The sequence below is a fragment of the Dipodomys merriami genome, unplaced genomic scaffold, assembly GCF_024711535.1.
Source record: "Dipodomys merriami isolate MVZ:Mamm:240054 unplaced genomic scaffold, mDipMer1.0.p SCAF_6, whole genome shotgun sequence".
In the NCBI taxonomy this organism is placed as follows: Eukaryota; Metazoa; Chordata; class Mammalia; order Rodentia; family Heteromyidae; genus Dipodomys; species Dipodomys merriami.
In genome coordinates, this window is record NW_027206179.1 from 53,506,701 (window position 1) to 53,517,588 (window position 10,888).

General features: G+C 36.9%; 1 pseudogene; it reads right to left on the reverse strand.

The window, feature by feature from the left end:
* Positions 1-5,493: 5,493 nt before the first annotated feature.
* LOC138814382 (U6atac minor spliceosomal RNA) lies at positions 5,494-5,603 on the reverse strand (annotated as a pseudogene).
* Positions 5,604-10,888: the final 5,285 nt, after the last annotated feature.

Consider the following 10,888-nt stretch of genomic DNA (forward strand, 5'->3'; position numbering starts at 1 on the left):
AGAAAGGAGAGAAAAGAGAGAGAAAGAAAGCAAGAAAGCAAGAAAGAAAGTCACAACATTTTAAAATCCAAGTGAATTTTATTTTTTAAATAATCAAGGCCAGTAAGATATGTTCTCAGAGACAAACATCTTTTTATATTGTTAATTATATTTTAGGGTATCGTATAAAAATCACTTTCATTTTGAATGATTAGACAATTTTCATATTGCTTAACAAAAAGAAATGCAAATATTCCATTTCTAATTTTTATTTTATATTATAAAAAGTAAAATTGTAACATTTGATTTTAGTGTCAATTATTCTTACAAGACATACAGAGAAAATATTGAGGATAATTTATGTATACTATCCTTTGTAAAAATAACTTTTATGTTTATTTAGTAAATAATATATAAGATACATATATATGTATATGTAATATATATATATATATATATATATATAATACTTGCTAAGATGGAATAAGCTTACATAAATCACAATTACCAATTTTTCCAACCTGGGCTAAGAGGAGTTACAATCTACTTGTTTAGCATAAATGCTTCATAATATAATGGTGTTAAATCTTCACTTATAAAAGCACTTTGTGTAACATTCCCTAGTTTTCCATTCTTAAATAGCATATAATTGATTATCATTTAGATTATTCTATATTTATCTTTTAAAGTCACTTTTGTAAATTTAAAGTGACTTCTCATTTTGTAAATTTAAAGTGACTTACTTCTCATTTTCTAACAAGTAGTATTTATTATTTCTTGAGATATTTATCAAATTAAAATAATTTCATTCAATTCAGAGTAAGACACAGGTACTATGAGTTTCTTTTCTACATATGCATGATAGATTTATTAGGAAAATAAGCCTAAAGTCTGAGAAAATCTGAATTTTTGTAAATATGGATTATAAATAAAATTTTACAAAAGTGGTTTTGAAATTCTCTGAAGCTTCAGATACTTAGATAAATTTCTATATTATCCAATGAGTAGAGTATTTATATTGACTTTAATAGACATACTGATTTCAGGATGTGCTCAAAAACCTATCAATTTCTTTCATATTTAGTATTTTAATTTTTTTAAACAAATTTAGCTAAAATAGCTATCAGTTATAATTTTAGTTGAATTGTTACAATCAAGCAAAAACAAAATATCTTATACATAATAATGAATTCAGCATTAAAACAGAAACACAATTAAAGATATGTGGTATCCATGTTTAAAAATTGAAAAATGAGCTGGGCATCTGTGGCTTATACCTGTAGTTCTAACTACTCAGGAGGCTGAGTTCTTGGGATCAAGGTCCAATGACAGTTTAGGCAGGAAAGTCCTTGAGACTCTTACTTCACCCAACAAAAAGCCTGAAATGGAGCTGTGTATAGTGCTAACCTTGAACAAAAAAGCTCAGGGACATTGGCCTTAGTTCAAGCCCCATAACTGGTACAAATAAAAAAAGGAAAAAAAAGGAAAGAAAAATAAAATTCATGAAGCAAGTTTAAAATATCTTTGTGTTCCTACTATCTTTGTGTTCTATTTTAATCATATATACTAGCAATATTAAAGACTTACCTGGCGGCTGGGAAGGTGGCTCAGTGGTAGAGCGCTTGCCTTGCATGCATGAGGCCCTGGGTTCGATTCCTCAGCACCACATAAGCAAAAAGGAAAAAGCCAGAAGTGGTGCTGGGGCTCAAGTGGTAGAACACTCACCTTGAGCTGAAGAGCTGAGGGACAGAGCCCAGGCCCAGAGTTCAGGCCCCATGACCGAACCCCCGCCCCCAAAAAAAGACTTACTTGGGCCTCCAAATTCCATTGACTTCCAAATCAGCCAAGATGAGGCTTAAACAGGATTTATATGTGTTATACTTCACTTTATAAACTGACAATATGATTGAAATCACAGATTTATTTACCAATGTTCTTTTCCCTTCTGTGTGTATATCTACATTGCATTTCTCAATGCTCAGAACCAGTTAGGGGACTGATCTCCCACACCTTGCTCCCACGAAGCACCTGAAGTGTTGTTTATAACCTTTTTTATTATTTTTATTGTGAAAATACCGTACAGAGGGGTTACAATTACATTGTTGCCTCCTCCTTTGTTTCCCCTTACCATCCCTGCCCTCCTACCTCCCCTACCCCCCTCACCCTCCCTTGCCAAAGTTGTAAAATTCGTTTTTTGACATAACGTCTTGTACATCTCATTGTTGCCATGGGTCCACCTGTATCCTTATTTAAACAATTTGTTTTTTCCCTTCGCCTTCCCAAATTGTACCAACATCAAATACAGTGAAAACAGGGGTTATACCATGAGGGAGGGACATATAACCTTTTTTGATACTCCAGCTAGATCTAGAAAACAAGGTGAGACCTGATTGATCCCAGAGAATTGAATAGACCCTCACCTGTGCTTTTGCATAGAACATGAAGAGAGATGGTAGACTCCCTTTCTTATGCAAGACTTTATAAAGTCAAAAGTAATGTACTATCATAAATATCACTAGATTATGAATCAAAGAAACTCTTATGGAGCCCTGAATCTATCATCTCTCATACAAACAGCAATTGTTAGTGCCAATTGGTGTTAACTTCAGTGAGACTCAAATGAACAACATCACTACTTAATGATATTACTAATAGAAACCTATTCAATTCCTACTCTTTGTTGACAACCCATTAAGTTGTTTACAAGGCTAAACAGATGGTAAGCTAATTCCATAGGTAAAAATAGGCTCAGAGATTTTCAAATGACATAGCTACTAAGTACCAAAGACATTGTAAGAAACTAAGTCCCCAGGACGCAGCTTTTTCCTGATATCAAGCAGGATTCTGCACAATTATTATACTTCATTCCTCAGTTTCTTCAGGAAAGGAAATAAAGCTTCCAATGATTTGAAAAGATTGGCCAAAGTCACTCAGATAATGAGAGTTAGAGCTGGCTAATATTCTATTTGGATCAGATAATATCTCCTGAGTCTTGAATGGCCATATTCTTTTTTTTTTTTTTTTTTTGCTGGTCATGGGGCCTGAACTCTGAGCCTGGGTGCTGTCCCTCAGCTCTTCAGCTCAAGGCTAGCACTGTATCACTTGAGCCACAGCACCACTTCCAGCTTTTTCTATTTATGTGGTGCTAAGGAATCGAACCCACGGCCTCATGCATGCTAGGCAAGCATTCTACCACTGAGCCACCTTCCCAGCCCCTGAATGGCCATATTCTTATATGATATGACATAACTGTGGAGAATAATCTAAACAAAAGTGATCTTGAAGATTTAGGGAGGGTTCAATTATTGTTAATATGTTCAGAATTCAAGGAAGGAAAAAGGGATTGAAGATAATGACCAACTTAAAAAAAAAAAAAAAACAGAAGCAGATTCAAAGTAGAGCTGGAAAGACAAGGGAAATAAAGGACTCCATTATCACAGTTTCATGGAAAAAAGAGAAATAGGAACCATGTTTGATAGGCGAAATTCTACCCATATAGGTGACATAAGAGTGAAGACATCGAATCATTGAAGCGGTCCTGAAGGAACAATATAGTAGAAAAACTAGATGCATTTTTTTTTGGTTGTAGGTCTTGCACTCTGGGCCTGGGTGCTGTCCCTCAGTTCTTCAGCTCAAGGTTAGTGCTGTACTAAGAGAGCCACATGCCACTTCTGGTTGTCTGAGTAGTTTATTGGAGATAAGAGTCTCACAGACTGTTGCTGCTCAGGCTGGCTTTGAACCGTGACACTCAGATCTCAGCCTCCTGAGTAGCTAGGATTACAGGCATGAGCCAAAGGCGCCCGGCCTGGATGGAAATTATTTAAGTAAAAGAGTGGTAATATCAAACTGCATTTTAAAGATTTGGTTCTTTTTAGAGAGATGACAATGTACCTTAAAAAATTATATCACTTGTGCTATAGCACAATTGAACAAAGTGCCTGAACAGAGCTTAGAACAAAGTCCCAAGTTGAAAGCAAGTATTCCAAACACAGACATAAACACAGACACACACACACACACACACACACACACACACACACACACACAATTTTAGCCTTCCTTTTGTTCAGCTAATAGGGAAAAGTTTGGCCAAATGATATTTTATATGTGTTTTATTATAAAAATGCCGTACAGATGGGTTACAGTTACATGAATAAGGTAATGAGTGCATTTCCTATTGAGCATTGTTGCCTCCTCCTTTGTTACCCCCCTACCTTCCCTTCCCTCCCACTTCCACAACTTTGCCCACGCCTGCCACATTAGTTGTAAAGATTTTTTTTTCAACATAGTGTTTTATACATCTCATTGTTTCAATGGGTTATCCTGTATCCTTACTTAAGCATTTTGTTTTTTCCCTTCCCCTCCCTGAATTAGAGAAGTGTCTATTCAGGGCCCTGACATCAAATACAGTGAAAACAGGGGTTATACCATGGGGGAGGAACATACAAAGAAACAAAAATAATCAGACATTCTAATAAGTAGCCCTTCTAACTGGAGTGAGGTGGTATCTCAATGTTGTTTTGATTTGCATTTCTTTTATGACTAGGGAGGTTGAGCATTTCTTCATGTGTCTATTGGCCATCCTTCTTTCCTCTTCAGAGAAGTCTCTCTCTAAGTCTTTAGCCCACTTATTTATTGGGCAGTTGTTTCTCTTAGGATTTGTTGTTGAAGATTTAATTTTTTGAGTTCCAAGTATATTTTAGATATGAGACCCTTGTCTATTGTATGGCTAGTGAAGGTCTTCTCCCAATCTGTGGGCTTTCTATTGATCTTGCTAGCTATGTCCTTTGCCATGCAGAAGCTCTGCAGCTTCATGTAATCCCATTTGTCCAACCTTTCTTTGATTTGTTGTGTTTCTGGGTCTCTATTAAGAAAATTTCTGCCTGTGCCAAGGAGACCTAAGGTTTCTCCTATTCTGTCCTGTAATGTTTTCAGGGTGTCTCCTTTGACTCCAAGTTTTTTGATCCATTTGGAGTTGATTCTGGTGCAGGGTGATAGATAAGGATCTAGCTTTAGTTTTCTACATGTGATTAACCAATTTTGCCAGCACCATTGACTGAAGAGTATGTCTTTCTTCCATTTTTTTAGCTCCTTTATGGAAGATTAGATGGCTATAGGTCTGTAGGTTCATTTCTGGGTTTTCAATTCTATTCCATTGGTTCTGAGGTCTGTTCCTGTGCCAGTACCAAGCTGTTTTGATTACTATGGCTTTGTAGTAGAGTTTAAATTTGGAATTGATATTCCTCCAGCACTGTTCTTTCTACTAAGGATTGTTTTTGCTATTCTGGGTCTTTTATTATTCCATATGAAGTTTTGGATTGCTTCTTCTATTTCATTGAAGAATGAGGTTTCGAATATTGATACGTATCATATTGAATTTGTAGATAGCTTTGGGAAGTATTGCCATTTTCATGATGTTGATCCTTCCAATCCAGAAGCATGGGAAGTTTTTCCACTTCCTAAGTTCTGCTTTGATTTTCTTTTTCAGGCTTTTAAAATTTTCATTGTAGTTAAGAAAAACGATGCTTAAATGCCACGAAGTAGGTGGCACTGCCTTAACCATATGCGTGTTGTCAGGCCCAAGGGCCTCTTCCATCCTTGTCAACTTTCATTTCATTCACCACTGGCCAAATGATTTTTATTCTGGTTAATGATCAGTGATCTTAGACTTCTGGCTCCTTAAAGAGAAAAGAGGGAATTTTGGAGGACAGTTGACTGGTTAAAGTAAATGTTTCACAATGTGTGCCCTGAGTAGAGTCTCACTTAACAACTTCAACAGCTGTCATCACAACCATGCTGCTCAAACAAAGCTTTAAATCTAGTGAATTTCCTTCTTTATTTTCTAATTTCCTCCTTCAAGTGGGCATCCTCTTGATGCCTTGAGAGACTCTGAAGGCTAAAATTACCACTGAATGCTTCTTCTGTGTCAGCCCTTAATTTTCATCCTTTTCTCCTATTATGATCCCAGGTTCAGGCATAGACATTGAGTGCTTAGGATGACTGAGTGTGATCTTTTGCCATTTGCCATCACTTGAGGTAATTTCAATGTCAACTTGTTCACTTTTAACATACCAACAACACTTGTTCAAATTAAATCAAACAAAACAAAAATCAGTTGTTTGTCATGATTCTCCAGAAGATCATGGAAGACAACTAAATATTTACTAGTATGTGCTCCAAAAACACTAGAGGAAAGCATATTAATATAGACATGTTAGAAGCTATAAAAGAAAGATGTAATCATCTGTACAATTCCTTACCCCAAACTCAAAGACATTTCATGACATGAAAAGGCCTGTGGTAAAAACTAATGGAAGTGGGAAGTGACAGTCCTAAATTCAAAAACATCTCAAAAAAGCTACTTAATTCAACATCTAGCTCCCATCCACGCACTTGGAGGGGCATGATGGACATTGCACTCAGTGTGGTGTGACTTTCTACCCATGGCTGTGCTTCCACTTTGGGGGGGGGGGCAGGGGGTCCAGTCATGGGGCCTGGGCCCTGGGCACTGTCACTCAGCTCTTCAGCTCAAAGCTAGCGCTCTACCACTTGAGCCACAGTGCCATTCCTGGCTTTTTCTGCACATGTGATACTGAGGAATCGAACCCAGGGCTTCATGCATGCAAGGCAAGCACTCTACCACTGAGCCACCTTCCCAGCCCCTTTAATATGTTTTATGAATATTCTTCTTCCCTTAAGATCGAATAGACTGCTGGGAAGGTTATAAGAGACCAAGTAAATAACTTTTTAATTGTGAAAATACCATTCATAGGGGTTACAATTACATGTGCAAGGTAATGAGTACATTTTTTATCAAGCATTGTAGCCTCCTCCTTTGTTTCCCCTTCCCATCCCTTCGGATATCCTCCCTCCCCACCATCCCCTTTCCCGCTAAACCCCCCATCCCGCACCCAAGTTGTTAATGTCTTGTACATCTCATTGTTGCAATGGGTCCACCTGTATCCCTATTTAAACAATTTGTCTTTTCCCTTCCCCTCCACAAATTATACCAACATCAAATACAGTGAAAACAGGGGTTATACTATGGGGGAGGGACATACAAAGCAACCAAGAAATATCTTATAAATATGTTAGAAACAATAGCAAGAAAGAAAAAACATTTGAGTCCAGATTCGCTGGGCACATCTGTAGTCATAGCTTTTCAGGGGTCAGAAATCTAAGGCTCACCATTTGATGTAGACATCACAATGACAGCCCAGGAAGAAAGTCTGCAAGATTGTCTTCAATTAACCAGCAAAACTGTTGGGCTGGAGGTGTCGCTCAACTTCTTGATTACTAGCTGTGAGCAAAAGAGCCAAGTGAATGTAGAGAAGCTCTGATTTCAAGCCTCTGTATCTACACAATCAATCAATTAATAAATAACCAGAAAATAAAGGGTTGAACGAATGTCTCAGGTGGTGAGTACTGCAAAAAACCTAGGACTGAAAAATTAAAAGATGAAGCTAAGTATGCATGCCAGTATTATCAGCTACTGGAGTGGAAGAGACAGGAAAGGTATGAGTGTGGTGAAAGCTCAGACAAAGTCATCGAATTCCAGTCTAAAGAATATATAGATACAAAATGGTTCAGTGATTAAGTGCTCAGCCAGCAAGTCCTGTGTTCAATCCCCAGTACTAAATGATTAAAGGAGTATAGGCAGGTAAATGTAATAGTGGAATATTGGCCCCAAAAGGACACATTTAAAGTCTTTTTTATATTTCCAAGAGAAAAAATAATCTTCATATGCTCAAGAAATTAAATGGGAAACGGAATGGGAATACAGAAAGAAGTGAAGGTTCTACATACATGAGGTAGACATTACAACATCAGTGATCACTTATTAAGGAATCCATCAGTCAAGAAAGCAATGTCAATTAAGATCTTTGAACATAGAATACAGACCTGAAAGAAAAAGGAATAAACAAGATGCAGATGCTTTCTGAATCATAAAAGGAAATGTACTCTTTGGAAGGTGCTAGTGCCTCAGGTATATGGAACTCAGGAGGCTGATACCTGAGGATCAGAGTTCAAAGCTCACCCAGGCAGGAAGGTCATGAGACTCTTATTTCCAATCTGAACATGGCACTGTGGCTCAAATGGTAGAAAACTAACCTTGGGTACAAAAGCTCAGGCACAGTGCCAGACACTGAGTTCAAGCTCCAAGACTAGCAATAACTAACTAAATAAATAATAAATTAAAATAAAACAAAAGAGGATAATTACTCATTTATTATACTGTGGCTGATTGAAAGAGACTTTTTTTAACTTTCTATCTACAATGCACAAAACAATTGTGGCTATAAGTGTACCTAGGTTTAGAGTCCTCCTGTGTCTTGCTTGATTGTTATCAACTAGAGATCTCATATGAACAGAAAGTGTTGAACAGATGGAATAGTTTTCCCCAGTTAGATATTTATCAATCATTTCCCAGTAGTTTGTCCCCCTTTGCCTTAAGAGTCTTATTCGAATCTATGTTATTACTACCATGATCTCTGCACTTTTGTCCCAAAACATTAATCAAGATAATTTTTTGGAAGGGGTCTGGTCGTGAGCCTGCTCTTCAGCTCAAGGCTAGCGCTCTACCACTTGAGCCACAGTGCCACTTCTGGCTTTTTTTTTCTGCTTATGTGGTGCTGAGGAATCAAACCCAGGGCCTCATGTGTGCAAGGCAAGCACTCTACCACTGAGCCACCTTCCCAGCCCCTCAAGATATGTTTTAATCCAGCTTTTCTTTTTCTAGAACCCTCCATTGCCAAAACAATGAGTTGATTTTATCGTAGGCCCCCAGTCTTAACATGGCTTTGTCATTCTTACTTTCTCTTAGTCACATTTTCCTGTGGCAAGAAGCTCTATTTTTGCCATTCCAGAACGGTGTTCCCAAGGCTATCCTTTTATCTGGGAGAACCTAGCCTGTGTCATTTTCCAACCTTCCATAACCATTTTTGTCAGTTTTTTAGGACATAAAATATTCATTCAAGCTACATTTAGTGAACACTGACACCATGTCAGCACAATTCTAAATACTACAGATATAAAATGAACATGAGAAAGTAGGGTCTCCTCAGAAATTACAGTCTAGAGGTGAATTGTTATACTCTAGAGTTCTTTGAAAGTCTAGGATTCCACAGCATGAATCATCTACCAATACGAATATGTGGCATACCACTATGCTTACATATCTGCCAGATAGATAGATAGATAGATGATAGATAGATAGATAGACAGACAGACAGATACATAGATATATAGATTTTTTTTGTCAGTCAAGAGGCTTGAACTATGGGCTTGTGGTATCCCTGAGTTTTTGTACTCAAGGCTGATGCTCTACCACTTTGAGCAACAGCTACATTTCCAGCCTTTTGGTAGTTAGAGAAAGAGCCTCATGGACTTTCTTGCCTAGGCTGGTTTTGAACCATAGTCCCCTGATCTCACCCTCCTGTGCTATATCAAATTAATCCTCAGCTTTTTACTGTGGTAGTTCCCCTATCTGCCACTGTTATAGCCTTGAGATGAGTAACATGTGTCAATTAGCAAATAACTTCATAACCAAGATGGTATCTATTGGAGAATTGAGTCTTCCTGTAGATCAGTGGTGTTCAATGTATGGTTCCAAGACTAGAAGCATTATTATCTACTAAAAACTTCTTAGAAATAGAAATTATATGGCCTCACCCAATCAGAAATTTTGGAGTGGGTACAATATTTGGTTTTGGTTTTGTTTTTAACAAGCTCTTCAGGTGATTCTAATACTCACTCCAGTGTGATCATTGAAATGTAAAAATATCATACCAGCTGGCTGTCAAAATTTTAGCCTTGAGGAACATGAGTAAGAAACCTCATAACAAATATAAACAGTCATGTAAAAGGATACAATTTCATTATAAACTTAGCACCGAATGAAAGAAAAACATCTTATTCTGTCATTTATTTACTAAACTGGTAAAATTTTTCAAAGCCATGATGCCGATGTTGGTGAGGCATAAGGGGGCTAGACAGTTGTTGGGAATGGAAATTCATGATGATGATTTGATAATTAATACCTATGAAAATATCTAACTTCTCACACAGAAGCTCCAACTCTAGGAATCTAATTAAACAAAATTAGAAGCCTGGCCCTGAAGTCAAGTGGAACTTACGAACTTTATGACTTTGAGGAAATTCTTTAAACTAACTAAAGTTCAAACTTCTCATTATGAAAAGAGAACACATGAAAAATTTGTACAAAGTAAGTGGTATAGTGTTGCCAGAAAAATATAGGATATCTGGTTACATTAGCACACAAATAAATAATATGTTAAACGACTTTAAATAAGGATACAGGTGGACCCGTTGCAACAATGAGAAGTACAAGTTGTCATGTCGAAAACGAACTTTACAACTTTGGTAGGGGGGAGGAGGATTGGGTGGGGGAGGGCAGGGAGAGGCTGGGAAGGGATGGGAAGGGTAAACAAAGGAGGAGCTACAATGCTTGATAAAAAATGTACTCATTATCTTGCCCATGTAATTGTAACCCCTCTGTACAGTATTTTCACAATAAAAATATTTTTAAAAATAAAATAAATAATATGTTAATGCAGATGTATTTAATATTAAAACCATAGTTATAATGAATACTACCTACCTGAGATGCAGTAATTCTTGATTTTCAGTATTTTTATTCACTAAATAGAGAAACTACCTCTTACTACTTTAGTACCCAACATATGGCAAAGAATAACTAGATATTTTATATTCACTTATTCTATTACCATTTAGAGGATTTTATGAAGAAAATTAGTGATGGACAAGGCTGCTACTTTAAACTGAGATTACCAGCTCTTTCAAACCCCAAAAAGTTGTACTTATGAAAATTTTGTAATATGTAGATGAGCATGTTTAAAACCAATCTTAAAATGTTACATATATAGAA